The sequence below is a fragment of the Psammomys obesus genome, unplaced genomic scaffold (assembly GCF_907164565.1).
Source record: "Psammomys obesus unplaced genomic scaffold, mPsaObe1.curated_primary_1811, whole genome shotgun sequence".
Taxonomy (NCBI): domain Eukaryota; kingdom Metazoa; phylum Chordata; class Mammalia; order Rodentia; family Muridae; genus Psammomys; species Psammomys obesus.
Window position 1 is genome coordinate 694669 of NW_026596092.1, and position 27881 is coordinate 722549.

A 27881-nucleotide genomic window follows, 5' to 3' on the forward strand; every position below is an offset into this window, starting at 1 on the left:
GGGGGGGGGGGGGGTGGAGGGAGGGAGGGAGAGTAAGTGACACATTACTCTCTTGCCTGTGTCTGCCTGTGTGTTAATTATCTATTAATCCAATTTGAAACGAGCCCATTATCCATTTCTGGAAGAAAAACAGTGAGAAGGAATTACATAAATGCCTCATTCCCACACCAACTTTGCTCAGAAAATTGATTCTGAAAGAATTTTAATTAATAATCTCGAGGCTACGGCAACAGAAAACCAGCGATGATGAGAGGCAGCTGCCTCAGAGGCTCCTCAGAGGGCAGGAAAGGAGAGGCAGGAAAAAGGCAAGAAGGAGTTCCTACACCACCCATGGATGGTGTCTGGCCCGCAGTGGACTTTGGGACTCATGTTTGAGCTCCTCTGAAGGAGAAAGAGAAGACCCATGCATCTACCTCAGGCCCCCCCCTGCCCGACCTTTGTAAATCAACAAATGCGTGGCAACTTTCTTCCCTTCAAAGTCAAGTCCCTTCCCTGCTGGGCACTGCTTTTAGGGTAATTCCATTTGTACAAAACTTTTACTAAACCTACATGTGGCACACAAACACACAAACTTTGTCAATCACACTTTGCGTGCTGAGATTCCCTCTACCTAACACGGAGAGCACCACACCCCATCCTCGTCAGTCCTCACTTCTTGTAAATCCACAGAATACTCTCACCATTACGAGGTGACTGGGCCACCAGCATGATCCTAATGCCCTCTACAGCCGTGCCCACCTCGCTCCCCCTGGAACCACCCGTGCACCCACACAGTTCAGCTCCTCTGATGCCATGGAAATGAAATCATGAGGTCTGATAACCGTGAGATCTGCTCTCTGGTCTGCCTAGGGATCACATGAGGTATGTTCTTAGCAATGCTCTCTCAGAAGATAGCTTGGGAATTCCCAGCTACAAAGTGAGACCATTGCAAAAAAAAAAAATTCTTGAATTTTTCTCTGACTCACAACTATTTAGAAATATGTTATTTCATAGGCGTCATTTGTCATCCTGTGTCTGTTTCCTCACTTGGTCTGTGTTCCATCTCTATCCATTTACCTAAGAGTTTCTTTTCTTTTTTTAACAGCTGAATAAAATTCTATTGTGACTACGTACCATCAGACCACTCATCAACTGCTGGATATCTAAGCTGTTTCCATGTGACATTATGAATAGAGAACCACAGATGAGCAATAATAGTCCTTTGAGTGTGTGTGCCCATGAGTATTACACTTGAACTACACAGTAAAGCTGTTGATAGCTTTCTGAGGGACTGCCAAGCTGGTTTTCATAGTGTCCACACCAATTTGAGTTCCCAAGAACAATATGTGAGGGTTTCCTGTTCCCCACATCCTCACCAGCATTTGCTGTCTTTAGGTTTCTTGATCTTAGCCATTCCAAATACAATGAAATCTCAAAATAATTTGCCTTCCCCTAATGGCTAAGGATGACAAACACTTTTAAAAATATTTGTTTTCATGCAGCCACTTCTGATGAGAACTGATAGTCTAAGATCAGAAAGAAGGAGAGGAAGACCTCCCCTATCAGTGGACTTGGGAAGTGGCATGCATGCAGAAAGGGGAGGGAGGGTGGGATCGGGAGGGGAGGAGGGAGGGACTTATGGGGGGATACAAAATGAATAAAGTGTAATTAATAAAAAATTAAAAAATATTTGTTTTCTTTTTAAAAATTCTTTATTAATTATACTTTATTCACTTCGAACCCCCTGTGGTTCCCTCCCTCCTCCCATCCCAATCCCTCCCTTCCTCCACCTTCTGCATGCATGCCCCTCCCCACGTCCACTGATAGGGGAGGTCTTCTTTTCCTTCCTTCTGATCCTAGTCAATTAGGTCTCATCAGGAGTGGCTGCATTGTCTTCTTCTGTGGCCTAGTAATGTGGGGGATGTAATTAAAGAGCAGGCCAATCAGTTCATGTCAGAGACAGTCCTTGTTCCTATTACAATGGGACCCACTTGGATACTGAACTGCCATGGGCTACACCTGTGCAGGGGTCTTAGGTTATCTCCATGACTGGTGGATCAATAGAATCGAATAGAAGACCCTGACATAAATCCACACACTTATGGACACCTGATTTTTGACAAAGATGCCAAAACCATTCAATGGAAAAAAGACAGCATCTTCAACAAATGGTGCTTGTCTAAGTGGATGTCTACATGTGGAAAAATGCAAATAGATCCATACTTATCATCCTGCACAAAACTAAAGTCCAAGTGGATCAAAGACCTCAACATAAAACCAGACACACTAAACCGCTTAGAAGAAAAAGTGGGGAAGAGCCTTGAACTCATTGGCACAGGAGACAACTTCTTGAACAGAACACCAACAGCACAGGCTCTAAGAGCAACAATCAATAAATGGGACCTCATGAAACTGAAAAGTTTCTCTAAAACAAAGGTCACTGTCATCAGAGCAAAACGACAGCCCACAGATTGGGAAAGGATCTTCACCAACCCTATATCTGACAGAGGGCTAATATCTAGTATATATAAAGAACTAAAGAAGTTAAACAGCAAAAAATCAAGTAATCCAATTAAAAAATGGAGTACAGATTTAAACAGAGAATTCTCAATAGAGGAATATCAAATGGCAGAGAAACACTTAAAAATAACTTTAACCGTGTGTATTTCTTCTTCTAAGAACGTTCAGTTCAACTCCATACCCTCTCCTTTTACTTGAGTTGTTTGTTTTCTTGGTGTTTAATTCTTGAGTTTCTTGTGCACTGTAGACATTAATCCTCTCAGGTGCTTAGCTATCAAAGGTTTTCCCACTCCACTCTGCCTCTTCAGCTGATAGTACTGTGCACAGTATAAAAACTCTTTAATTTAATGGACTTCTACTTGTTGGTTGGCGGTCTTACTTCCTGTCCTTCCCCAAGCCTGTCTGTTGACTTGTACTCCCTACTCTTTCTTCTAGAAGCTTCAGAGTTTCAGGTCTAACTGAGATCCATTTGGATCTTTCATCCATTTGCAATTGATTTGTGTGCAAGGTGAGAGAGATTTCATTCTTCTCCATGTACTTACCCAGTTTCCCCGACACCATTTGGTAAAGGTGCTATCTTTTGTTTGATGCATGTTTTTGTCATTACTGTCAAAACTCAAGTAGACCGCATGAACTTATAACTGAGTCCTCAGTTGCGTTCCATCGATCGATGTGTCTATTTCGTGCTCGTGCCATGGTGTTTTTATTACTATGGCTTTTGTGGTACAGCTTGAAATTGGGTGTGCTGAATTTTTATTGTTCAGAATTTTTTTCTATTTATTTATGCTTCTATATGAAATTTAAGAATTGCCCTAGAGGGCTGGAGAGATGGCTCAGTGGTTAAGAACACTCTCTGTTCTACCAGAGGTCCTGAGTTCAGTTTCCAGCAACCACATGATGGCTCACAACCATCTATACTGAGATCTAATGCCCTCATTTGGCATGCTGGTGCACATGCAGAGGAGCGTTCATATTCATAAAAAAACAAACAAATAAAACAAATAAATTTAAAAAAAAGAATTGCTCTAGAATTTTGATGGGAATTGCATTCAGTCTATAGATTACCTTCAGAAGGATAGCCATTTTCACAATATTGCTGAAGATACTACATACAATTGTCATTAGACATGACCCAGAAGCATGCTCCCTGCTGACTTGTTTCTATAGTACTGGAGGGTGCTATATGCAGGCTGATGGGGTGGAAGAATCATCAGCACACCTACCCAGGTCTGAACCATGGGACCTGCAACAATGATTTATGAGGCAAGATATGACCGAGGGTAACAAAACAACAGTGGCACAAACGTTGTGAAGATAACTAGCCACTTTCTGATTGGAAACACAGGCCTGGCATTCTGAATGTGGTCAAGAACCACAGCTGAGACTCTCACCGGCTTCAGGGATGAACCAACTACTATTATTCTGCTAAACTGACATAGTATCGAAGTGTCCAGTAAATTCATGTATCTCCCCATATATTAGTTCAAATCTCAGACTTCAGGAGAGAAATTTCTTTGTACAGCCAAAGGTAGTTAAGACAGACAGACACTTATGGCTGCCCAAAGTCCAGGTAAGTGTCTGTGGACTGCCCAACTACAAATAAGAAATCTCCTTCACACCCTCCTCCTCAGGGCTCAGGGACTATGGGAGATTGTAAGAACGGGAAGTCAGGAATGATGGGCGTGAACCTGACAGGACCACCGAACTCGTGAACCCAGCCGTTGTGGTGGCCTGCACAAGGCAATCAACACTCTTGCATGGAGTGGGAAGTGGTTCATGAGCTTCCACTCCCAGCTGAGGAGCTAGAGACGGTGGACTGTTTTGAGAAGAGAGGTAGTTTTCCTTAGTGTGTGGTTCTTGGCAGGTGGACCACACTCAAGCAGACGGACCCACACCCAGGAGTATATACAAATTGTACTCAATAGGTAATTAAAAATGAATAAAAGGGCACAATGTTTGGGAGAATAGGGAAGTAGGGTAGATCTGGGAGGAGTTAGGGGAGGAGGAGAAAGGTGAATATGATCAAATATTGTATTAGATTCTCAAAGAATTAACAAAATATTAGTTTAAGATGTGTTATATTGATATATAGCTCTTATCTTTCTATTCTTCTTGATTTTGTATGCGTGTGTCTGTCAGTTAGGTTTTGGGGACTGTAGGTATTGCTTCTATGCTTTTTATTGCCATTTCTTTCCAGGACCAAATAATAAAATAATATGAATGTTAATAGTTTTGCCATTGTTACATAAGTCCTGGTACCTAAACATTTCTTTGAGTCTATTTTTCCTCCTGCTTTTGTTTTGAGACTTCATGTGATACAGCCTAGCCTTCAACTCGCTACTTATCCAAGGGTGGCCTCAACCTCCTGCTTTCTCCTTGCAGCCCTCCCTCTTTCTCAAGTCCAAGGGTGGCCTTAACCTCCTGCTTTCTCCTTGCCAGCCCTCCCTCTTTCTCAAGTATTCCTTTAAACATTTCTCTTTGTCCTGTTACTCCATCTTTTCTCTTTTAGGCTCTTTATAAGCTCTTCTTTTTTAAAAAAAATTCAGATTAAATAGATTTAAAACAAAGAGGACATGATAGGGGACCACTTTGGAAGGGACTGGATCAGGAAATGCAAGAAGGGGTAACTGGGAGCCACGAATATGATTAGAGTGCATTATATATGTATGCAAATGTCATAATAAACCCATTTCGTGCACTTATTATTTGCTAGCAAAACTACACACAGAACTCCCCACATACTGGATAGACAGAATGTGTTCTCATATGATATCAGGGTTCCATTAGATCCCAGAGTCATATGGATTGGAGACATGTAAAACTCTCTTGAAGGAAGCTTCTGGAAACACACAGCAACTGAGCAGCTGGTTAAATTCTGGACTAGGAGAGCCCACTTGGGCTTCCACTATTTGAAGGAGTGTTTTTAAGTAGCCATGAGGATCAGAGTCAGGAAGAAAGGGCTGGTATCCACTCAGATGATGTGGGATCTGGATGCCCTTTAATATCATCTGTTTGTCTTCTGCAGATAAACACCTCAACCTCAGGATTTGATGGCATTTTAGTACAATGATATCCAGAGAAGAGAGTGATTTCTGAGTGTACAAATATTCCCCAGCCAACCCTGGGACCAACCTGGGCAGAAGACCTCTGTACCTGAGGGGGGCACCTAATCCGCAAGACCTCTCGAGTTCCGAGGGCAGGGGTTTAAGACTTTGCTCACATTCACACACAATCACAGAGGAGGGGGCCCATCCCTGATGGAACCCTGAGGCCCTGCACAGGTCCTGGCTATGAGAGGATGAGAGGGAAGAAAATGCTAGAAACATTCCACTTAATTAATTTTGTTGTTCTAGCCCTGAGCCAAGGCGTGTTGTCAAAAACTGACTTCCTTGAGCTGAAAAATAAGAGAAACATGTTTTTCTTCTTATTAATTTGCCAGGAGAGATGTTTATACCTGGCCCCAAGTCAGCCTGAAGAGAGCCACAGTGCAGTCTAAAGACTGTGAGACAGAGCAAGACGCTGTTCTGTCATTAAATTAGCGCTCTGAGGAAGCAGCAGCCCATGCTCTCCAGCTCCCACCTAGCAAGAATGAATTCTGCTCGCACGCACTTTTCTTAAAAGCCTCAGGGGGCTGGAGAGATGGGTCAGTGGATAAAGCATTTGCTGTGCAAACATGGGCACCTGAGTTGGGATCCTCAGCCACCAGGTAAAAATCAGGGAATTTGTCTGCTAGGTCTAGAAAAAAAAAAAGAGAGAAGGAGGAGGAAGAGGAAGAGGAGAAGAGGAGGAGGAGGAGGAGGAAGAAAGGTATGATAGAGAAAGCGGCTTGATGTCATACTCTGGCTTTCACATTCCCTTCCCCCACAAATAAGAAACCTCCATACACCTCCCTGCCCCACACATACCCACGTGTATCCGTTTGAGGAGAGAGAGGGTCTCTTGCCAGTACATATTTCTCACAAGGCCTGGCTAGAGTTAATGAATGTCTGAGGTTCCAAAATTATCTCCTTAAAGGGCTGCAGAAGGAAGCAAGGTCATGCCCAGACCTCAACAAAGGCTCACAAGACCACCCCTGCTGATGGGCGGTGAACACTACACGTCTTCCCGCCTCCTGAGCCCCAACTGCCCAGAGACACACAGTGTGTTTCACACTGTGAGCTTCATGTGCAGAATGGCTCTTACCAGCTTTGAACAAAAGACCAACCGCTACCCCCAAGCAGGAGGGAAAGCCACAGGAGGGACACTCTGCATCTGACCTGATGCAGCCGAGAAGACATGGGATGCAGGCACCTGCCAGAGACAGGCTCGGGCAGGTAGGATGATTCAGTCACCTTACTTCTGCTGTTTCGGATGTAGTTTAACTCATTCAGGAGTTCAGGCCACATAATCCTAACTACTGTATTAAGAAGGTGGACAGTTAATACAACTGTGTATTTAGGAATGGGGCCCTCAGGGGTAATTGGGTTACACAGAGTCATCAGGGTAGAACCTATGAGTGGATCCTGGTGGGTTCATAAAAGAGGAAATATTAAGGTTTGGATGTGAAATTGTGCAAAATTTCCCCCAGAAGCTCACTTGGTTTCCAGCTGCTGGTGCTTTGGGGAAAAGAAACAGCGGCACCTAAGGAGATAGCCTCGCTGGAGCGAGTCACTGGGGGTGGGCTCTCAGATGTATAGCCTGGTCCCACTTCCTGTCTGCACTCTGCTTCCTGAGTATGCTTACAATGTGACCAGCTCCTGTCACTGTTCCTCCCCTCCTGAGGTGTTCACGTCAGCCTCGGAACACTCACTACCTACTAGCCTGCCTCACTCTTTAGGCATGTGGTGGTTATGTATCGGGGAGGTGTGTGGGAGAGCGTGCCCATGTGCGCACATGTGTGAGTGTGCACTCGTGTGCGTTTCCTTATTTATACCACGAAGCCTAGGTTTTGGTGGTTGAGGTATTTCCCTAGGTCGCCACACCGATCCCTGCACAGGACCCAGCTCACAGTGACTCCGCAGGAGCATCAGCTCACTGAGCCTAAGTTTGGTCACTAGGTGCACACTTAGTGCTGGCGTGAAGCCACAAGCAGTGAAGCCTCCTGTGGTACTTAAAGATGGGGAGGATAGGGCAGCCAAGCTGGGTGCAGGAAACGATCTGGGGAGAAGCTTATGCTAGAACAGTGACAAACAAAGTAGATGGCAGAGAGGCATACAGTCCAGCACAGAAAAGCAGGTAACAGAGGGGGGAGGCGGCGAGAAGGCCCACCAAGGGCACCAAGTGCAGTGACATCACACAACCATCGGCAACAGAAGCCTGCCTCTGTCAGCATGGGCAGCTGCGTGACCAGCATCATCCACAGCACAGCAGCGAATGACAGACCACGTCTCAAACAAGGTGGAAGGTGAGGACCGAGGTTTGCATACACACATGCACTCACGCACCAAGCCTCACCTAGGATCCATATTCAGAATCCACATCCTCAGGCTCCGCCTTCACTACTAGAGTCCCCCAGGGAAGGGCCTGAGATGCGACAGCCCAGTGGTATGTATGTCAGGGTGTCTGAAGGACCCTCGGGTCCCTCCTCACTTGGGAGGTACATCAGTATGTGTCAACGCAGTAGCCACAGAAACCCAAGAAGCCCCGCTAGAGGAAGTTCCCGGAGCTGGGAAGCCACAGGGGGGCATGGAGCCAAGAGTCAGGCTCAAGTCAATCCCACAGCCCTTCCCACCACAGCCGAGCCTTGACAAAAATAAATCTGCCTCTTAGCGATGGAATTTAGCTAAAACTGCCCCCGTATTCACATCAGCCAGGCGGTTTGGAGGCCTGGTGGAGCCTCTGAATTCTAGCCTTTGGTTTCAAGGCAGCACTCAGGTTGAGACTAACATCTAAACGTCACCATTTAAATGTCGGAGGAGGTTAAGAATATTCGGGAGAGTCACTGAGTTCCTGGGCCATAGCCTGCATCCTGCCTTTCTCACTGGGGCCCAGGTGCTTCAGGGAAGAGGAAGTACTTAGTTAAGAAAGCAATGGCTCATCAGGGAGAGTAACAAAAGTGGCTGCCAAGGCCCAAGAGCCACTGGAGCCTTTGCTGGTGTATCTGTTAATCTGCAGATTTCCTCTCTTAGGGGAAGAAAGTCACAGAGATTTTCTATACACATTCCCATTAGTCTTTTTTTTTTTTTCCTAAACTCACTATCAAATTAAAATGTTGGGTATTTCTAATGGAATGTGGTGTGGGTTTTACGTTATGAATAAGGCTCTCCAAAGCAGATGTTCAAAGCTATTGCACAGAGATGTCATTTGGTGCAGCTTCTCCTCTGATTCTGGGACTAAGGGTTTATATGAATACTGAGCCCCGGGTTCGCTGAATCTGTGTCTTCAGAGGGATGTTACCCTTGGCTAGATGATGGATGGCTGCTTCTTAAGTGTCTTCCTCAGCTTGCTCTTACAAACTGACTGGTTTAGAAAAGGGGGAAGGAAGACCCCCTCCCCCAACCTCATCATATCAGCTGCAGCCCAAGCTCCTTCAATTCAGTGGATATGCTAGTGCCTAGATGGTAAAGGATTGGTCCCTCCCTGGCCTGACTGAGCCTCTCTGGGAAAAGGAACCTCTGGTATTCTGCTTAACAAAGTTAGTGGACTTGAGAGACTGGTGGGGTTTCTTGGCCACAGAAAAGAGATCCAGAGTGCCTTCAGCTCTGGAAGGTGAAGACCCCTGTTACAGGCAATTCTGACTTAGTCCCTTGGGGCAGCGGTGCTGCTGCTAGCCAGCTGTGGTGTGGTAGCTGCTGTCAGCCACTGTGAGGCTTCAGTGAACCGACCATGGTTGCCTCTCGTCATGGCGGGGACAGGGCCCTCTGAAGGCACTCCCTGCTCAGACACTCCCACTCTAGCAGCGGGGAGCGACATGAGAACCCATCTTCTAGATTGTCTCCTAGTAGGGCTAGCTCTGAACGCTTCTGTTCCTCATCAAACGGCCATTGGTAGACAGGTGCCCAGGGCTTCAGAGCCGAAGGGCCGTCGTGGACCAGGGGCCAGCCTCATCATTCAGATCTGGCCACTGTCAGCACCCACCCACACACACACTCAGTGCCACACATCTGCTCCCCTCCTGTCTGCCCCCACACATCTGCACAGAGTTTCTCAGGCGACAACACCTCCCACTCCAGATACTCCTTGGCTCATGCTGCCCTCTGGGTATCTGGTACACTTCTTTCAGAAACCCAGGCCAGAACTAGGGGTAAAGAGGACCCCAAGCCTCAACGCAGCCTCCTGCTACTTGGAGAAGCTTAGGACCTGCACTTGCCAGGGCAAACCCCAACATTTTATCATTTCCTACTAACCTATGTGTTCCACAGGACCTACTAATTATGGCACACACACCTGTAATTATGATAATGCTGCTTCCCGCCATACACGAGGTAGAAACTCTTAATTATAACTCAAACAATTAATCAACCAGCTCACATTTTCTAAGCATCTGGCCCACGCAGGGCTCAGCTAGGCACCGGCAAAGGAAAATCACACAGCTACATTCTGTGTCAATTAGAAACTCTTTTCTCTTCCCTTGCCTCCACAAACACCCAACTTTTTTTTTTTTTTAATTATGGCAACCTCAAGGTGGGAGGGGACTCAAAATGGAATATATAAACTGGCCTTGGAAAGCAGTCATCAGCCTCCCCAGAAGAGACCCAGAAACAGCAGCCTTCTCTGGATGGCACCGCAAGCTCCTGTGTCTGTGTTCAGTTCAAGAGCCTGCAGGGGACCTTCCAGGCGAGCGGGCCTCGCTGCCGCATGTGCCACAACACCCTCGGGATTCACAGTCTAAGAGAACACAGCAATCCCAATGACAACCTACTCAAGGCAGCCAGAGGCCAGTCAAAGTCCTACGCAGCCAAAGAGGGAAGGAAGGACTGGGTAGCCAGCTACAGAGGAGAGCCATTGCCTTGGGGCTGGTGGATGCCTCCCGACACTGGAAGAAATGAAAACCACTGCTGAAGGCAGTTCCTGCCCGGGTGGGTTTAACTGACCCCAGTGGCCACGGTGTGATCCACTACTTAATCACTCCCGAAATTCCAGACTGGACCAAAATCCATTATTCACGGCACTTCATTGCTCTAAATGCTAGCCTGGCCTTTTTAAGCCAAGGGCAAAGAAGGGGACAAAAGAGGCCAGAGACTTTAAGGTGGGGGAAGGGGTACTTCAGAGACCTCCAGAGGCCAAGAACAAGAATGAATCTGAGTTCCTAATCTCGGGGTCCAAGAGCAGGAGAATTTGGACTTGACCAAACGGGTCCCCGAGTACATCCGTGATTCCAGTGCTTCCTTGAGGGGCAGTGCGTCAAGAGTCAGAACTCTTGGAATCAAGGGGCTTCCAAACTCTGAGACCATTCGATGGCAAACACGCGTGCGGTGCCCTGAGAGTCGCGAGGCTGGACAATCGTCCAGGGCGCAGAGGAGCCAGCTCACCTTCCTCGCGCCAGCCTAGGCTCGCATCCCCTCAGCGCCCAGCACTCCTCACTCCTGGCCCCACCGTCCTGACCAGCGGTTGCTGTCCGAGCTCCGGACGACAGTTTGCAGAATTCGGATCGTTTTTTGAGCCGGGACCCGCACCTGAGTCAAGCCGGCGCTCTGGTAGGCTAGAGAAGGCAAGGTGGCAGGACAGCCGCGCGTGCAAAGCGCGTGTGCGCGCAGCTGCGCGTGTTAAAGGTGGTGGGGTGGGGGGCGTTCACTTCACCACCTCGGACCAGAGAGGGGAACCGGAGCCGCGGACTCTCCTCGGAAGCTGGTGCGCACAGCCTTCAAGCTCGGCTGGGTCCGGGAAAGCCCTGGCAGCTTCGCGGGGACCCTGGGCCCCCCGGCCGGAGGCGGACCCCCTTTCCCTCCTCTCTCCTTACCCCGGCTCCGGCAGAGCCGACGCGGGCAGACGGAGAGCAGCGAGACCCAGCCTCCAGCGGCCGCCGGGACCTCCGTGAAAGCGCTCCACGCGGCCGAGCCCGAGCCTCCAGCTCCCAGCGTAGCTTGCCCCGGCCCTGCCCGACCCCCCGAGAGCCCCTCCAAGCGCCGCGGCCCCGGCTGCACGGCCCGCCACCCAAGCCGAGCTGCGTTCCCGCCGGTGGCCGCCGGCGGACAGGTGTCCACGCTCCCCTCCCCTCGGACCCCGGCCTCGCGCACAGACCTCCTTCGCAGCTACGCCCCTGTCCCCGAACGGTCCCGGGGACGCTTGGAGCAGACTCCGGGCAACTTTACCTCCTGCCCGGGCTCCGGGCGGCTTGCTCCGCGTGCCTGGCCGTGGCTCATCGGGGCGGAGCGCGGCGTCCCCAGAGCCCGCGGCGCACAGTCCGGCACCGCCCCGTGAGCCGCCCCCGGGCCGCCCCGGCCAGCGCATCCCGACGGCGGTAGCGCGGCGCCCCCTCGTGCCCAGCGGGGCCCAGGGCGAGGCCCCCCGCGGAGGCTTGGGGAGCTCCAGGCTGGCCTCTGTGGACACTGCGGAACCACGGCGGGCGGGACAAAGGTATGCGCTCCCGCACCCAGGCATTCAAACGCATGTGCTTCTCCATCGCATTCAACCGCACTAGGAAAAGCACACATAGCTGCCCAGGCACACACATATGGACTCACATGCTCACCATTACTCACACTTACCACCCATACACGCGTGAGGGCACTCATACAACCACACAGGCACACACACATGGTTTAGGCAAAGCGTTTTCACACACACATGCGCGAGCTAAGGGTGCACACACAACCAACACACAAGCAGACAAACTGGGGCATAAGCACTTGCTCACACACAGGGTGCTCTCAGCACACACACGGAGACACAATCAGACACACTGGCATGCACACACTCATTCTTGCACACACCCACACGGGGCCTCACAGCAAGTAAGAAACTCACTTGGTGAATTCATACCATTGGAGATTCATGGACTGACTCCTCCAGAGCCATGCCCCAAGACAAGGAAACAAACTCTTCCAAACAAACTCCAGACACAGGGGAAGGACAGGATGGAGGTTTCCACCCTGTGGACATGGTCCAAATGTGGTGTCTGCAGACATAAGCCAAGCAGGAGGTGTGTGCTTCATGCTATGACAGGAGCCTTTAAGGATCTGGTGGCAGGAGGCCTCTTGTGGCCACTGTGTCACTGTTTGCATGGAGATGGAAATGTTCTTTTCTGGATTCTGTCCTGCCTGGAAGAGAGGCGTCTTCTCCTTGGAAACCGTTCATTGGATTCAGAGCCCAAGAACCCAGGCAATACTATCCCCGGAAGGCCACCATGTTCCTTCCACAGGAAATGAGTGCTTCTGGGGCCTGTGCCCTTTGAGGCAGTTCCATTTGTCAACACAATCTGTCTGTGGGGGCAGGTGCTCCTGGCCAGCCCTCCGGGTAGTCTGCGGTGGCAACGCAGGCAGAGCAAGCTGGGAATGCCTCTGATGCAAAGATAAGCAGCTTGATAAGCAAGGCAACTCTCAGGAAGCGCTCAGCCTGACCCAGCTGCTCATGTGTTTACAGGAATAGCGAGGTCCAAGTGATTGCCGGCCCTCTTATTCTCTGGCCCCGTCCTGTCCTTCTTGGGCGGAAATGGCCACGTCAGCAGCACCATAGCCACCCCTTTTAGACCCTCACCTTGTGCCAAGTCTCTGGGTCACAGTGACCACATGCTGGAACGGTGAGTGAGGAAACCGCGTCCCTCACTTTTGAAGACTGCTTCTGCACGTTTAGCCAAAGCACTCGCTAGCCTTCGCCTTCCCTGGCGCCCAGCACACTTGCAGATGACCTTGGCGCTGTTCAACCCTAGTCTCCGAGTGTTTGTGTCTCCTCTGTGCACTCGTTGGAGCTGGTGTCCCTGATCCGTTGCAATCTTCGGGTTTGGGTTCTTTGAAATGCAGATTACAATTTGTTCATTTCACCTCACTCATTTTTGTTTCCCCTTTTAGCAGGCCTGTCATATGCTTTAGAATCTTAGCCTCCCTCTGCTCCCTCATCTCCTTGGACCACGACACAAATGACTGGTTATGGTGGCTCATCCTCAGTATGGATCATGCCTTCAAAAGCGCGCGCGCGCGCACACACACACACACACACACACACACACACACACACCCTTAACATCTGAGGACCCAGGTGTTAACACAAGCCCCAGTGCTGACTCCGCTTGGCTCTTCTATCCATCCAGTATTTCCTATGTGTGTTACAAGAACGTCGGCATTGATTTACTATTTTTTGAAATTCAAATATAATTAAAGGGACATTTAATCTGGTGAGTCTACCACCAATATCACATGCATGCCAAAACAGAACAAGAAAGATAATGTAACGTGATCATCAGTATCCACAAGGCCAACCGGTGATTTGGAAATCAGTGCAGGTGAGCTCCTCTGTCTGTGTGTCCTTGACCTCTGTCTGTCCTTGTCTGTAGACTGAGAACAATGGCAAGAACTCTGTGTTGTTCCCTTTGGTAGTGTAGTTAGTTAATGGGAATGCCAGGTCCACTGTAAACAAACCCAAATTGTTAAAGCTTACAAAACAATGAAATACAACGTTACACATACTGTAACAATGTTTCGGGAAGATTGACACATAAACTATTGTTGCAGCTAAGAGATCTTGAGATGCAGGATCTGGTAGGTGAGGTGAGATCTTGAGTCCAGCTTCCTGGCCTTAGGACCGTGCAACTCCGTACAGAACAATGTTCTGAGGGCCATCCATTCATACAACCAACTCTCCATGACAGGCAGAAAGCTTGTCGTCTTTCAACCAGTCTCCATCTCTCCGGGTCCCATAATCCCCCACAGGGCACCACCTTCCCTATTCTCATTGCTTCATCTATGTACTTCTTAGTATTTTGGATCTTAGGCAGCATCTACGGAGGGTGATTAGGGGGACATGGGACATCTTGTTGGCTGCAGGTGTCAACATAAGCTTCTCCCACCAACAGGGTAGCCCTGGGAAGTTGGTGGGAGTTGGTAGCGAACCTGCCAACATGGCGTTATGCTGTTTTCTTTTGTTTTCCTAAATGACATGAAATTCACATCTGGGGGAGGCGTTTGTGCTTTGGGGCAGCTACTGTTTTAAGAAGGGGTAATGTTTCAGAATTGTGTCTGTTTATAGTACATAGTTATTATTTAAAAAATCAACTTTTGAAAAGCACAAAAGAGGAAATAGCAAACTTTCTGTAACTCCATCATCCAAACTTCACCACTGCTAACATTTTGGTACCAATTTTGACACCAAAACTCTTTGGTGATTTTTGTGTAAAAATACTTTTGGTTCATTAATATACAAAAATAATATTATAACATACACTGAGGTCTTACCAACAAACAGGTAACAAATGTTTCCAGTGTTTCCACTGGCCCCCATAAAAGTTGAGAGTTACTTAAACAGAATTCCAATCTGTGACTTGTACCATGCCTTATTAATTGACATGGTGTTCTCTCCAACTTTTGGGTCCCTTTCATGACTGCGTGAACGTATTACCAAATTCCAACTGGCACATTGTCAGCAGAAAGTTCCGGAAGTCAATGCTGCCTTGACCTGAAGTTGAAAATTGATTTCTCTGAGGAAGCAGAAAATTCTGAGCATGCTTGCCTCTCTGTCTTAGGAAGCGCTGGACTGCAAGGCAGGGCCATGTTTTATTTTGCATCATTGGTCCTCAGCAGGGGGCCTGCCATGAGAGCTTGTAAGTTAAGAGCTGTTCACTGTTTTTATCAATGAGGAGGAGGCGAGTGGGTACCATGGAAGTTGTGTATCATAAAGTAAACAGAGGCACAATGAACTCGTAGAAAAATTGAGCGCGTAAAGGTCAGCATATCAGGGAGCTGTAGCCCGGGAATTGCTCTGGAACCAAGTGAGGCTGTCACAGGACCAGTACAGTGTGGCAAACGACGGAAGTCTGATTGGTGGGACGGTGAGGCTGCAGAGATAGTGTCTCGGCTGGAAAGCACTTGTCACGTAACATGGCTGCTGGAGCTTAGGTTCTGTTTCTCTTTAACACAGGCATTTACAAGCCGCAGCCAAGTGTTCCTGATGTTTGCAAACCAAGTGTGCTGGGTCACTTCAGAGGCCTGCCTGGCTCCTTCTGCTCAGTGTTCTTCAGGCTTAAGACTCCATTTTTATCCAACTTGAGCAGCTATCAAGTTGCTTTCATTGCTGGCATTTTCTAAATTGGTGGTTTTCTTCTAGATGTCTAACTATAATTTCATTTCTTGGCTGCTTTTCAAAGGAAGATGATGTCTTTCATTTTGTTGTGTTAACAGTTCCAATGAGATCCATGTAGACACTGTGCAGTTTACGGCGGCCAGTTATGTAGCTCTTACTGTGTTCATAGCCATCTCTACAGCCCTTTTTTAATGCCCATCACCTTTACCACAGTTGGCAACCACGGTGGGTCTGCTCCTCTTGCCTTTTTCTGGGGAACCTGAAGGAGCCTGCTGTTCCCTAATGCTGTCTTTGCCACCTGATCTTGGACATTTGTCCACTTTGGGTACTTGTGTTCTTTCATGAGTCAGCCTTTCTTAGCAGTCCCCATAGCTTCTTTTCTTCTAGAAGATGCAACTCTGCTTCTAAAGCCTGACCCCAACCCCGGTTCCCCAGTGCAGAGCAGAAACCCGTGGGCCTCGGCATTCCCACAGCCAGCCTCTTCCTGAGCTTTCCAGGGCTGTGTGGAATCATTTGTTGTTCTAGTCTCTGCTCTCTCTATCACCTGCGTGCAGCGTTCCATGTCTTCACTCCATTACACAATTGTTCCAAATGCTCCCAGATCTGTTCCTCTGCCATCAGAGCTCTTGTCTGCCTGTCACACCTCTTTCTTGTTTTCGCTACCACCCAGCTTTTGATGGATCAAACATTCTTCATCCTAGGGAATTTGTGCTCTCTTTGAGCTTTCTCAAGTTCCCACCTTTGTTCATTACTTTGAATCCTATATCCTAGATTCCCCACCTCCACATTTATCATCATTCTGTGTCCTTGCCTTGTCTGGGCTCCAAAGGGAGGCAACCAAAGGTAGACCTCATCACTTCAGCGCTTCTCCCGATCTGGATCTGGGCTTTGCAAGGCAGAGCTCACCGTCCTCCGTGTGTGCCTGCACAGAGAAGCACTAGGCAGTCTCTCTTGTGAAAGTGACGTGCTCCCGAGGTCTATGTAAACCGAAATGTTGTCAGCGGTTGCATGGGAGTCCTCCATGGAACACTCCCCACAGAGAGGCCCTCTCTACAGCTTCTTTCCTGGGATAAGCAGCTACTCTCTCACTCCTTCTTTGAGTAACCTTCGTTGTCTGTGACAGGGTCCCTGTCCCTCTACAATGTGTGTGGCTGACGCTGACAGCATTGCTGTGTGGTGTGAAGCCTGTGAACTTTTATGGTCAAGGTCTGGGAGAGGAATCATGTAACATTCACAACACAGCTTTGAAATAAAAAGATTTCACATTTTTATGTATATGAGTGTGTGTCCACCTGTATACATGTGCTCCACATGGGTGCCTGGTAGCCACAGAAGTCAGAAGAGAGGGCCAGCTCCCCTGGAACTGGAGTTATGGATGGTTGTAGGCCGCCTGGTAGGTGCTGGAAACCAAACCCAGGTCCTCTGCATGAACAACAAATGCTCTTAACCTCTGAGCCAGCTCTCCAGCCTCACAGCACAGCGGTTGATATTCAGAACTGTGTCCAGCAAGCACCCAGGGTCTCTTCCGCAGGATCCTGCTGCTCATCGGTGGAGCACAGGACTCTTCACCATCAGCACTGTGATGCTGACAGGTTGGCATTCAGAATCGCCGATGCTTAGTAGTCTCACACACCACAGAATCATGTGTTGAAGTATTTGCCTATTGCTAACTGGTAAGCAGAGGAGGTTCGGGGTGATGGTTATCTGCCTCCCCACACTCCATGCCAATGGAGACATTCTGAAGATATTCGTCTTCTGCTTTGTGCATAAGGGAATCCCATTTTCCACTTGGGGATAGATCATTATCTGTATTTAGCCCAATAAGTTTACCTGCCCACCTGGCACATCAAGGTTCACCACCTCCCACCAGCCCACCCAAGTCAGATGTGCTGGACACAGAAGCTCTAAACAGCCACTGCTACCGAGAGGCTTGAAGCTAGAAAACCATCCAGGAGGAGAGCATCCTAGGTATTTGGCTATCAAAGACACCATAGGAAGACCTACAGAGTCAACTAACTTGGGCCCATGGGGGCTCACAGAGACTGAACCACCAACCAAAGAGTATGCATAGGCTGGACCTAGACCCCCTAAACATTTGTGACAGATGTGCAGCGTGATGAACATGTGGGTCCACTAACAATGAGAATAGGGGCTGTCTCTGACTCTCTTGCCTGCCACTGGATCCCTGGCCCCTAGCTGGGCTGCCTTTGTCAGGCCCCAGTGGGAGAGGATGCTCTTAGTCCTGCTGTGATTTGAAGTGCCAGGGTGAATTGGTACCCCTGAGGGGCCTCCCCTTCTCTGAAAAGAAGGAGAGGTGTAAACAGGAGTGAGTGGAACAGGGAGGAGAGGAGGGAGGGGCCTGAGATCAGGCTGTAAAGAGATTCGATTAGACAGACAGACAGATAAATGAAAAAAGAAAAAATAAGTAAAGTAATGAAAAAACAAAAAAGAAAAGTCAAATTTGATGGCTATTTAAAAAGCGAGCGAGTGAGAGCAAGAGAGACAGAGAGAGAGAGAGAGAGAGAGAGAGAGAGAGAGAGAGGTGCCTGTAGGCTTCTGCTCCTCCCTTAAAATAAGCTTTAAATTCTTCCCTCCCAGGCTCAGTCACAGAGGATAGACTCAGCACCTGGGAAGAGCCAGGAGTGTGAGAGCACAGCCTTCCCACCCCCAGAACCCAATTAGAACAAAACCATTCTCCTTGAGTGAACAGCTGCCAGCAGGGGTTTTCTGCCTGTGAGGGAGATGGCCACCTTCCCATGGAGGTTAACGAATCTGCAGAACGGTAGGGAAGGCCAGTCCTTGCTGCAGTTAGGGCTGGGGTGCAGAAGATTGGGGCAGGAAAAAAGAGCAGTGCAGATGCAGACAGCTGGGGCTAGTGGCACAGTGCTGGTTGCAGGGGTGAGGAGGGGCGACCCAGGTTGCCCCTCCCAATCCCAGCCTGCTGCTGGGATGCTGTCAGCTAAAGCTTGCAAGCTAAAACGCTCCAACAGCCACATCTAGCCCCTGAAGTCCTCGATGTCTGTGTCTACAGAAGCTGCATTCACAATACTGAGAGATCAGAAGCATTGGAGCCAGTAACAGATTGTCTTGATAGATTATGTGACAGCCACATGATACACAGATATATGAGGCCATTGAAAGGATTCCCAGAAGTTGGCTATAGTAGCACATACCTAAGATTTCAGTGGTTGGGACATGGAAACAGGGATCAGGAGTTTAAGGACACCTTCAGCTACATAATACATTCAAGGGCAGTCTGAGCTACATGAGACCTGGTCTCAAAAATACCCCAAACCAGACATTAACAACAAAATTCAAAGACTATTTTATAACACTGGCATAATTCATGACACTCTGGCAAAAGGCACGTGTAAAGCCTGATGTCTACTGCACGGTGAGGTAGGCCTCCCTGAGTGGGAGGGGAACACGCCACAGCAGGCTGATGGAACCTCTCCTGCTAGCTCACTTCACCACCTCTAAGAACTGCTGGACTATCTGGAACTTTCACTCTCCTGGTCCGTAACTGTGAGCTTTGTGCAACTGTCCAGCATGGGTGTGTGCATCCGAGGGACTCTAGAAGCACTTTAGGTAGCACATGGTCCTCAGGAGCCGTCACATGTGAATAAGAATGCAGGGCAGGGATACAGGGAGCCGCCCTGTGTGATAAGAATGCAGGGCAGGGATTGGGGTATGGTGGACCTTTAGGATAATGGATCTGGGTGGTTCCGTTTCTTTTTTATTTTTCTGTGTTTCCTGTATTTTTTAAAATTTATTCACTTTACATCCCGATCATAGCCCCCTCCCTCATTTCCTCCCAGTCCCACTCTCCCTCCCTCTTCCCCCACCCCTTCCCCTAGTCCTCAGAAAGGGGGAGCCCTCTACTCTTACCAACTGACCCCAGATTATCAAATCTCTCCAGGACTGTCTGCATCCTTTTCCTCTGTGGCTTGGCAAGGCCACCCCACCAGGGGGAAGTGATCAAAGAACAGGCAACAGATTCCATGTCAGAAACAATCCCTGCTCCCCTTTACTTGGGAATGCACATAGAGACTGAGCTGCCTATGGGCTACATCTAAGCAGGGGGTCGAGGTCCTCTCCGTGCATGGTCCTTGGTTGGAGCATTTCTCATAGGGTTCCTGTCCCCTGTGGATCCTTCTATCTCCCCACTCTTCCATAAGACTTCCTGTGCTCTGCTTAAAGTTTGGCTGTGAGTTTCATCCTCTGCTTTAATGTTTCATCCCCTGCTAGGTAGAGTTTTTCAGAGGACATCTATGGTAGCTTCTTGTCCTGTTCCCTGTCTCCAACCACTTCTTGTGTCTATTCTATTTGCCCTTTTGAATGAGAATTAAGCAACCTCCCTAGGGTCCATCTTGTTACTTAGCTTCTTTAGGTCTGTGGATTTTAGTATGGTTATCCTGTATTATATGGCTAACATCTGCTTATAAATGAGTATATACTATGCATGTCTTTCTGGGTCTGTGATATCGTACCCAGGATGGTCTTTTCCAGTGAGAAAGTCTGGCTAAATAAGCCTGCTCAACATTGTAACGGGCTTCATTTTCTTGCTAGACAAAACAGACCTAAGAGTTACAGGAAAAACACACACACACACACACACACACACACACAGAAAAAGGGCAACCAATCAGAAACAGCCAAGACATCTGGCCTGGGGAAGATAAGGTTGCTTAACTACCAGTTTGAAAAGCACTTAAGTCCTGACCAGTCACTTAGCCTCCACAAGCACCAAGCACCAGCCAATCACAATTGAGGTCATGTAGCCACAGTAGGAATTCCCCTTTCAGGCTTTAAAGGGGACCTTCAAACTCCCTTTGGGGTCACGAACATAGTGGTGACCCAAGCAGACTGGACTTCTGCAGAAATAAACGTACTTTGCTTTTACGTGCTACTTCAGCAAATTCCATCTATTTGCCTCCAAATTACATGATGTCCTTGTTTTTAATAGCCAAGTAGTATTCCATTGTGTAAATGTACCACAATTTCTTTTTCCATTCTTCAGTTAAGGGACATCTAGGTTGTTTCCAGTTCCTGGCTACTATGAATAAAGCCACTATGAACATAGTTGAGCAAATGTTCTTGTTGTACGGTGGAGCATCTTTTGGATATAATATGCCCAGGGGTGGTATAGCTGGGTCTTGAGGCAGATGTGTTCTCAATTTTCAGAGAAAGTACCAGATTGATTTCCAAAGCTGTTTGTACAAGTTTTCACTCCCATCAGCAATGGAGGAGGGTTCCCCTTTCTCTACAACCTTGCAGCATGTGCTGTCACTTGTGTTTTTTGATCTTAGCCATTCTGATGGGGAGGGGACGGGAGTAAAATGGAATCTCAAAATCGTTTGGATTTGCATTTCCCTGATGACTAATGACTCTGAGCATTTTTTAAAAGTGCTTCTCAGTCATTCTAGATTCCTCTGTTGAGAATTCTCTGTTTAGCTCTGCACCACATTTTTTAATTGAATTATTTGGTTTGTTGGTGTTTAATGGCTTGAGTTTTTTATATATTTTGGATATTATCCCTCTGTCAGATTTAGGATTGTTAAAGATCATTTCCAAGTCTGTAGGCTGTCCTGGATTTTCTAAAAAGAACTTTTGTAACCTCTATAGACGTAAAAAGTGTGCAACAATGAAAGGAATCCTTCCATCCTCTGGTCTTCCCATTTTAATGGTTTGATCTTCTGATAGGCTGAATAGAAGTGTTAGCAAACACTAGGAATATAAAGTACTATTCTTAACCATGGAACAATTGAGCGACTAATAAAAACAAACAGACAAATAAAAAAACAGAAAAAGCTCCCAATTTCCTAACTTCCTCGCAGTATTTTGAAAAGGAAAAAGAAGGCGAGGATTGGGAAGGAGGGTCCTACAAATGACGTCTCAAGCTTGAGCCACATTAAACTAATGCCAGGCTTTCAGAAAACTGTCTATTCTGCCGCTTTTAACTGTGGGTTCATATTCCATTGAACATCTTGCCTTTCGCTAATAGCATTTATTAGAGGAGTGTGTCAGCCGGGTCTCTAAGTTGAAATTGACACTTCCAAGTTCATGTGACATGTGCAGAGACCTAGCCTCCATCACCAGCATGCTGGGGTGACACTAAACTAGGGTCTCAGTTGTGCTGGCCCCTTCCTTCTCCTTTGTCTCAGCTCTTCTCTCAAAGGTTCCCATGTGGAGATGAGCCCCCAGTGGCTCTGGGCTTTGTTGGAATAACTCTACCCAAGAGTTCAGACAGAGCTCTGAGGGAGGGTCTGATTGGGGCTCAAGTGCTGTGTCCAGCAGCATGGAGGACACTGAGATGGAGGGGAAGCAGGGAGTAGCTCAGCAGAGCTGAGGTCCCTGAGGAAGAAGGACCTGATGGGGACTGAGGCTGCTGTGGGGCAGGTGAGGGTGGTCCAGGTCAGCACAGAGACTACACCTGGCTCCCAGCCTCCGCTGGAAGGAACATGTGGGCAAGGCCATTGTTAGGCCTCTTCTGCCTGGTGTCCTCTGAGAGGGTTCCACACTGTGTCATGTCCCTCCCCTGGATTCTCTGTTAGAGTCGAAAGAAAAAACCAATACTGCACACTAAGAGCTGAGCTAAGCTTTGCTGCCACTTAAATTAATGTTAACAAGCACTTGGCGCTGCTCTCATTTCACAGGTGAGGAAAGTTTAGAATCATCTCAAATATAATTCAGAGAAAGAAAAAGACAAAGTGCTCATTTTATGTCCATTGTTTCAGGCTGACTACTCATTACAGTGAAGGAAAATGTGATCCTGACAATGTCCACAGGAGAATATGGGCTAGGAAAGGACACAAGGCGGGCAACGGCACGAGGTCCCCTTCCTAGGCCTGGGGACTGGCCCTAGCAGGGCTAGCCGATGACTGCCCTAATAGTCCTCAAATTCCCCAACCTGCAATACGGGGATTGCAGGAGCCAAAAATAGAGCCGTGAAGAGCTGCGGGTAATGACTGCAGCCTGCCTTCTCCCTGCTCTGAGCTGAATAGTTCAATTCTGGTAGCAATTTTTTCTTAGGAGACATCTGCCAGCAGTCTAATCGCCTGTGTGGCTGCGGATTACCCACCCCGAGTCGTCCCCCTCTCTGAGGCATTGTGGGTCCAGAGCGCAACCCAGCCCTGGATCTGTCAGAATCAAGGCTGGATTCTGGGGAGGAAGCATGCACACTTTCTGTCTGCATGCTTGCCGGTCTCCACTGGAACAGAGTTTAAACAACATGTCTCAGAGAAAACCTACTCACCAAGTAGGGGTGAACAGGGGTACAGTGTAAAGTGTGTGGCTCTGCCTGCCTGTCCCCCACAGACACTTCACAGCAGCCTCATTTCTGTGACTTGGGGAATCAGGCCAAATTTAGCTTGGACATCCTATATTTAGTGTATCTGGCTGGCCTGTCAACATCACGATACAGGCACGCATGTCTGTGTGTGTGTGGCATGGAAACTAGCAAGCCCATTTCCCTTATTGTAAAATGACTGCATTTGCTCCAGAATGTGACCTCCCTTAACTTAACACAGCATTGGGTGGTTTGTCCAGGTTTCTGTCTTTGAGGAACTGCTGTTCCTGGAGGCAAGAGACACCTAGACCAGTGATAGGTGGGACAGAGGAAATGCCCATCTGGATGGTTCTCCCTTTGTTACACTCTGGGTTCGGGTCTTGCCCCTCTCCTCCAGGGTGGGCTTCCTGTTGTCTTGAAACCTGCTGGCCCAGGTGGTCTGCAAGTGGGAAGCAACCGCAGGGGGCCCCTTGGGTGCCTTCACTCTGTGAGTGAATAAAAGGTGGGCCCAGGGACAAGCTCTCAGATATGCAGCTGCGAGCCTTCCCTCTCCACTCAGGAGCACTCCCAGTTCTCCCTCTCCTTTGCTGTAACCCTGAGGAGTTCCACTGGCCCAGAGGCTTGCCAGCTTTCCTGCCTTGTTTTTGGAGGCACTGACCTGTCTTTTCAGCAATCCTTACCCATCAATTCTGTGTCTTTCTAGAAATCTCCCAGGCCACTGCTTACCTCTTATCTAGAAAGTGCTGAGTACCGTCAAACCGCCAGTGTCCTAGTTTGAAAAGCAACAACTCACTGAAGAAGCTGGATCTGAGCTTGTGAGCTTCTTTCTCCGAATTTTTTTTCCTGCCAGGAGGGGGCCGATTGAGGACCATTTCTATCGCTGCTCAGGACTGGCTTGGGCTGCCCTCCAGCTCAGCTCTGAGCTGGGTCATCCGGCTTTTGGGCCCATCCATTTTCAAGCCTTGAAGAAGAGATAAACTGACAGCGAACGTATTAATATTTGAGGCCTCTGTGGTAAATGCTGTTGACTTCAGGACTCAGCACCCTTGGCTTCTCTGGCTTCTGAGAGTTCAGATGGAGCTGTGGATGGCACACAGCCTGCCCCTCATATAGCAGCCAACTATCACCACAAGAGAGGTGCTTAAATAGACTTGTGTTTTAAAATATGCCTCTTGAATTCTCCTTCCTCCACCTCCCACCAGCCTGCCCTGCCAACTCGAAGCCTGTAGGTCCATCAGTTGGATACATCCCTCTGAAGCAAAAGGAATGTATATCCAGCCCACATGTGCGCATACATGTATTTACACAAATTGCTGTCTGGAAGCAGCCTATGTTACGGCTGACTCATATTTGAGGGAGAAAAATCCAAATCAGTAACTAACTACTGCTTTTACCATGCTCCTCTTGGAAAGAAAACCTGGAACCAGTCTGCTGGTAGCTGCAACCAAGCTGGCCAGGCCTAGTGGGACAGAGTGCTCTAGTCTCTCTCAGGGCAGAAGGGACACCGCCGCTGGGTTAGACGGAAGATGCAGTTAGAGCTTTGGCACATCAGCGTGTGGTCACGCAGGAGTTGCCCCTCTGCAGAGAACTGGCCACCAGGAGCCTTGGTGCAGTACAGCAGCACTGCAGCCTCCCCTCAGCCCCACAGGCGACTGTGGCTCCAGAGGCATCGTTTGGATTTTTCAGTCACATAGAAAGTACAAGAGTGATGGGGGAGGGGCGGGAGACCTGAGGTAGAGCCTCTCGTGTAAATCTGTAGCCAAGGTGGGCTCCCCGGAGAAAGCCCACCCTGCTTTTACCATTGATCATGACTGGAATGGCACCTCTTGGGTTCCTCACTAGGATGGCATTGTCTGCCCTTCTAATATGCATAAAAGATGGTCCGTGAGCTCGCCCTCACTCTGACAGATTTCCTCTCCCTCCTCTCTGAGGATGGCTTAAGATTCTGGACTTGGAAGTTGGGAGGGCAGGTGGTCTCAGAGGACACTGCTTAAACCAGCAGCTCTCCTGGTCCTGTGGTCTGTTCTCCATGCTTGCAGACGTATGGGAATATGGGCACCATATTGGACCTTTCAAGCGCCATACCGCTATCTATGTCCCTTGTACCTCAAAGCAAAGAATTTGTCCAGTGGTGCTGATTGCAAAGAGGTACCAAGAATGCCATCTTGAATCCACTGCACAGGGGCCCGAGGCTTGCTGGGAGCAGAGTACACAGCAGGGCAGCTTTCTCTTGCTCTGTGGCATCCCTCCTTATTCACTCATCATATTTGTGGCTCTGACCAGAATGTTTTCCCCATATTAACTGTCAGATTAACTCACCACTCACAAAACCCTGTGTACACAAGCCTTGGCCCAGGTGCAAAGAGAACACAGAGGGTGAAGAGGCTGTAAAGGAAGAGACAAGGCCTTTGCCCAGCTTCTCTGTTGGCTGGTGGCCCTTCATGCTCCCCTCATCTTGCCCCTTCCTGTCAGGATTCCTGAGAGCAAATACAGGCCTGAACTCTGTGTTTAGGTAGACAGTGACAATGCTCACTGTTCACCTCAGGGTTACGGGGCAGATCTGACAGGCTCCAGCGCACCAGAAACATGTGTCCAGAGCTCGGAGGCCAAGACAGAGCAGTGCGTGAGTGGGGTGCGGTGTCTTCCGAGATTCCCCTGGGCTCTCTCAGGCCATTCTACTCTTGTCACTATTGACAGATTGCAATCGAAGCACCGGACAGGGGACATTTGTGTGCCATCACCTATACTCCGTCATCCCACATGACGCCATCAGTTGTGACATCATCTCAGTGATGCTGTTTCCCCATGATGTCACTGTGTGTGGAGCTGTACCATTTGATATCACCCCCATGACAGCATCCTGGGTGATGACATCAGCTGTGATATCATTTCGTACGATGCCACTTCCGTGATGAACCATGTGTGGAGCTATGCTGTGTGATGCTGTCCTGTATGATGTGACCCCTGAAACGTCAGTAATAGGCAGTTATTTCTGTGGGGTTCTGACTGTCCTTGGGGTAACTGTGGTATCTCCGCATACCCCAACTGTGTGCTTCCCCTCACCCCTTAGTAACATTTGTGGGTGATTTTGTCACCACACAGACGTAAGGAAAATCTTACATTAAAAATGTTTAGCGTATGTGTGTGTCTTCATGTGTGTGTGTGCATGCACATGTATGTGTCTTCTTGTGTACATGTGCATGCATGCCAGGCCACATATGTGAAGGTCAGAGCATGGCTTAGGGGTTGTGCTGATCGGTTCTCTTTTCCACAGTGTGCATTGGGCTTGGCAGGGGCGCCATTACCAATTAAGCCATTTCACTGGCCCGGAAAGCCATTTCTTAGCATTTACTGCAGGTGTGCTTTGAAGGTGAGATTGTACTTGATTGCTATTACGATACATAACAACATGATGGTTGGTTTTATTGCCAATTTGATACAACCTAGAGTTGCCTGAAAAGATGCAAACTCAACTGAGGAGTTGCCTCTATCATACTGGCTATAGAATTTCTGTGGGACATTTTGTTTTTACAGATTTATTTATTTTAGTTTGTATAAATAATTGCCTACGTGTGTGGTGTTTGAAAGGTCTAGAAGAAGGGGTCAGAACCCCTGGGATGGGAATTGCTGATGGCCGTGAGCTGCCATGTGGGTGCTTAGAACTGAACCTGGCTCCTTTGCCCAGAGCACCAAGTGCTCTTAAACCACTGAGCCATCTCTCCAGCCCCTGTGAGGCATTTTCTTGACTGCTGATTGCTGTAGCAAGGATCAGGCCACTGTGGGCAGTGCCAGTCCCGGGCAGGCAGTCCTGGGCTGCACAGGAAAGCTCACTGAGTATGAGCCAGTGGGAGCAAGCTAGCGAACAGCTTCCCGCATGGTTTCTGCTTTGAGTTCCTGCCTTGGCGTTGATGATAAACTTACCCTGTAAGCTGAAATGAGCCCTTTTCTCACCAAGTTGCTTTTAATCAATGTTCTTTTTTTTTTTTTTTAATCAGAGCAAAGAAAGCCAGCTAGAACAAGCAATTAGTCACACTTTTATAAGATCACAGTGTTTAAGAAAATTAGAATGGTTTCCATGAAACCCAAGGCAGGAGCCCTTTGGCTCTGGAAATGGCATCTCCTATAAGTGTTAAGAAGAGGGCTGGCCCACGGACAGAGCCTAGAGAGCACACACACATTGTTGGATTAACAGCTGGGCTATGATTAACTTCACTGAAGGGGTTTTCTGAAGGGAAAAACTGAGGGGAATGCTTCCAATGGTCAGGGAGCAGCATCACTGACTAGTGTAAACCATATGGTCAGTGGGACCTGATGATTGGGTCCTCAGCCCCCAGGAAGCCTGCGACTACAGATCCTGGACAAGCCAGGGCCTTACCAGCTTCTGCAGTTACTGTAGAAGAATTGGCAACAGCAGTGACAGTTGTCTGCTGAGCAGTTTCAGGTACCTTGATTCTGACGGACACTGTTCCCACAGTGGCCCCTTGGGTATGAATTTAGTTCCTGCAGCTGAGTAGCTGAAGCCTGGAGAACCCAAATTGCTGCCCACAGTTGAGGCAGGAAGAAAATTGCATGCTGGAGACTCCAGCCCCCAGCAGCACCAGAAAAGCATTTGTTCATATTGGCCAAGGACCCTTCATCTGCCTTCGCATTTACTCTTCCCCTGTCACCTGCTGTGACTAATTTGGCCACCAAAAGGCAGGCAGGCTGTATGACCTTAAGGGCTTGGTGACAATAGGTCAGTGTGTGATTTTTGAAAATGTTTATTCAAGAGCTAGAGGCTAGAGAGGCAGATTTCTATGAGAGAAAAAGCCACATGGCAGGAGAAGAGAGCTTGAGCTTGGACTGTGACCCTGCTTAATTGTCCTGTATTTGCAGGGGAGTGACTGGAAAATTCCTTATCCCTCAACACCTACGAACCAGAGATTACTAGGACCAAAAATAAAAA

At 48.5% G+C, this 27881-nt stretch overlaps 1 protein-coding gene across 1 annotated transcript in view; it reads right to left on the minus strand.

The window, feature by feature from the left end:
• Nucleotides 1-11782, minus strand: part of Kcng2 (potassium voltage-gated channel modifier subfamily G member 2) — a 64484-nt gene extending 52702 nt beyond the window's left edge. Inside the window, exon 1 of the mRNA XM_055628009.1 lies at nucleotides 11730-11782. The gene's annotated coding sequence lies outside the window, so the exon portion shown is untranslated. The remainder of the gene's footprint in view (nucleotides 1-11729) is intronic.
• Nucleotides 11783-27881: the final 16099 nt, after the last annotated feature.